Source organism: Cibotium barometz, chromosome 2, assembly GCF_041138505.1.
Source record: "Cibotium barometz isolate CiBa-2024 chromosome 2, ASM4113850v1, whole genome shotgun sequence".
Taxonomy (NCBI): domain Eukaryota; kingdom Viridiplantae; phylum Streptophyta; class Polypodiopsida; order Cyatheales; family Cibotiaceae; genus Cibotium; species Cibotium barometz.
Window position 1 is genome coordinate 20,033,636 of NC_141047.1, and position 4,010 is coordinate 20,037,645.

A 4,010-nucleotide genomic window follows, 5' to 3' on the forward strand; every position below is an offset into this window, starting at 1 on the left:
TCTCCTCAACCTTTGTCACACTGGTTTTACTCCATCCTTTAGCTCTATATGCAAATCCTCCCCCTTGAGTCCTCTAATCTCCTCATAGGAAGTGATGAACAAATTTGGATACCTGGACAACATCTGCAAGAACTTCTCTCTCTCCATGGTTGAGAGATCTGTGCAAATCATTCTTGCCACTAGTTCTTGCTTCTTTGACAACTCAACCTTGGGTTGCATAAGCTCTTCAATCACCTCATATGGCCCTTCATATTCCTCTTCCACTCCACCCACAAATGCGTCAGCGCTTGTCTCCTCATGCTCCTCCTCAGCCATAAGAAGGAAAGCCACATCTACTTCATCATCGCTGCTACTAGTGCTGTCACTGTCCACCTCTGACACTGTGGAAGAATCTTCATCACTAGTCTCATCTTCATCTTCAAAATCCCCATCTAGCGGCTTCCTGCTATCCATGTCAAAAAGCTTCTTGCCACCTGTTCTTCCATAGAGGCTTATAGTACCCTTCTTCCAATCTTGGACCGCATTGACTGCTCGTAGCCATGGTCTACCAAGAATGATGGGGTACGCTCCCAAACCTGCTGGCATAACATGAAAATCACATGCAGTCTTCACTGCATATGCCTCAACTTCCAAACTTCTCACAACACCCAAGCACTTAACTTTCTGGTGGTTTGCCATGCATATACGAAATCCAGACACACCTGCCACTGCAAGGCCCATCCTTTCAACACATGTTTGAGTGATGACACAAATCTGCGCACCACCATCCACATAGCCTTGTCCAAGGTTCTTCCTCTTATGCCACACATCCACTATGGGGCAAATATCTGGCAACTCATCCACAGCCAGCACCCTCACTGACCCTCTATCCGGCTCCTTCTCCATTGGACTAACTAGCTTCTTCCATTGTCTCTTCAACTTGGGTACCATTTCCACCAACTGGCCAAATGTCACATCAGCTTTTCGGCTGGTTAAATCTTCTCTCAAGTTGTAGCTATCTTGCCCCTCCCCTAGTGGAAAGTCTGACACATGGAACTTGCGCCGAGCTCACCTTTTCCTCTTAGCCTTCACATCCTCACCCTCATGGGCCTTCCCTTTCTTCTTGCTTGGACCTGCAGCATTCCTTCCTTCCTTTTCTTCAGTGGTCCTCTTTCCAATGGGCATCACCATTGGATCCTCAAATGACACCGTCTTCTCTAGGCCAACCACATGCAACACCTTTGTCTTTCCTTTATCTTCTGGGGTCAAACCACTTGGCCCTGGATCTCCCTTTATCTCAATACCAAAGTCACCTGCCCTGTTCGACAAATGTGTTGGAAGGGGATACATATCTCCTCCCATCCTCCTTGGTTTATCACACTGTGGACTAATGTGACCTAGCTCACCGCAATTGTAGCATGTAGGCACATTCTTCCACTTCTTACCGCTGCCACCACTCTGCCCACCATCATTGTTGGGCTGATGTGCATGTCTCCCATGAGCATGACTGTTCCCCACATTACTAAGCAAATTTAGGCTGAGATTCTTCATAAGATCTACAACCTGTTTCATGTCCTGCCGCCGCAGCCCATCATCTTTCACTGCAGGAGCAACCATTGTCGGCACAACTTGCGTGGGAACTGGAATAACATGGGCATGATGCACCTCCTCCAAAACTCGATGTGGCACGGGATCTGTTGGCTTCATATCTGAGACTCCAGGTACTGTGCTTACTCCCAACTGAGTTAGCCTCTTCAATTTCCATTCTTTGTTCTTTGCTACCTCCAATGCATCCTCATATGTCCTTGGCTTCTTCAACTCTACTCTCCAACGTAAAGTCTCCTTGAGGCCAGCCAAGAACCTGTCCTTCTTCATCATATCCGGTGGAGCCCCTTGTGGCTGCAAAGCTTGACACAAGCTCTCCCATAACAATGAAAAATTTTTATTGTAGTCATCAATGGGCTCTACTTCCCTCTGCTTCAAACCTTGGATCTCATGCCAAACCTTAGCTGGATCTTCTGTCTTAACAAATTCTCCTGCCAAAGCCTGTCTCAGGTTATCCCATGTCAATTGTACAGGAGGATCAGCCCTCTGTAGTTCTTCTTCATAATTCCTAGACCAAGCCCTTGCATCGCCTTTCAAACAGATCTGCAGAGGAGACGTAACATCTGTGGAGGAGCTTGCACATGGTTGCTTATGCATGCGACCTCCATCTTCTCCAAAAAGTCTTCTATATCTTCATCCACTCTCCCATGAAACTCCGGATAAGAAAATGCCATTGCTTTCAACACTGTAGGGCTGATTTAAAACCACCTTTGTGTATGCTTGAAAACAGAGAACAATTTGCTAATCACAATGCTCTAGAAGAGGATAAACACGTGGACGTCAAAAGAAGTTTCATAATTGATAAGGGGAAGTACAATAGGCAAAGGTGAATCCAACACTTCTCTTAATATCTGAGGTCCAAACATGAGTGCAATGCGTTGCATAAAGAACATCTTCCTGCTCACATGCACATTGATACGAATCCTTTGCGTATCATGGAATGGTGTAAATGGTGGCAGTCCGTGGTTATTGTCCATGAAACATAACTTTTATGGCTCTACCAATGTGTAAGGGCTTCCGAAATCCTCTAATTTCTAGAAAATTTTGGCAGCATAACGACTGTAATTGGCCTAAAAACCAAAAAAACCAGCCAATGAAAAGTGTGGCGAAACAGGTCTGAGCAATGGATGCAACTCCCAGATCTAACCACAATATAACATGCTATGCTCGATGCCATATGGGGTTTGTTGGAGGAACTTTCACCGCATCACAAAGTACATCTATTTTTTCAAAAGATAATTGTATGACCGCTGCGGTGGTCCTGTCCGTAGGTGTGACTCTCAACCGACAGACCCTCACTTTACATACATCACAATCCTGCAATCCAAAGAGAGAAGATGTCTCTCTCGCCAAGTGCCTGTACCTGCACCTGTTCCTATTCTTGTACCTATAACCTGTAAGCTGAAGGTACTCGTAGACGAGCTCCTCGGTGGGGGCACCAAAAGAATGTGCGGTGGAGGAAACAACTCAGGACTGCCTCTATAGCTTTCCTCTCACACACTCTTGGAAATACACACGCACAAAGGGAGGCACCACTCGGCTCTCACAACAAGCCTGGCCGAGACAGGACACACACACATGATGAGAACAAAGAGGAGAAGACACTACGTGAGACACCACTCAACACAGATGCCAATACACACACTGAAATCTCCCACAACACTCAAGGAATGGAGCAGTAGCTTCAAACACAAGAGAAGCTTACACACAATTTAAACAGCAGACAAACGATGAGGAATTAGGCCAAATTGATTGCACCACTACGTCGGGAATACCCCCACTTAGGATGTTCAATTGCTCAAATCCGAGCTCGTATGAGAGCAGATTAAGGCCAAAATAGTCTCCCAACACACTCAAAATAGGGTAGCGGTTCTTCCTTCCTATTCTCTGGTCTTTCCACACAGCTCTCGGGTTTTTTCTGCAATTTTTACAGGTTTCAGACCTAGCCCTTGAAAGTGGCCATCCATGGGCACCTTAAGTGACCAAATCGGACTCCGGGAGAGCCCACACGGCTAAGATCGCCAGCTGTCGCTTTCCACAAGTCTGCCGCACACTTCACATGCATAAAGCTTCCACAGGAAGCTACCCAAAGCTCCGTCTCTGTCATGCCACGCACATCGAATCACATGGAGTGGACCCCCTGTTGTCCCAAATGATGGCCTCTCTGCATAATTGACCAACCCGACACTGGCCGCCGTGACTTCACTGTGTACATCATCCAAGGCACGCGTAGTGGGACCCACTGCCATCCACTTGTCTTTCCACATCGACGGCCATTATTCTAACTTCCTCTTGATGCTACCCATACTCATAGAGCATAGTAAACTGTACATTGGAAAGCAAAAGTCATGCAGTACCATAGCGTGAACCATGTGGGGCCCACAAACTCTCAAACCTTCGGAGATGAGCACGTGTTATTTTGTGAT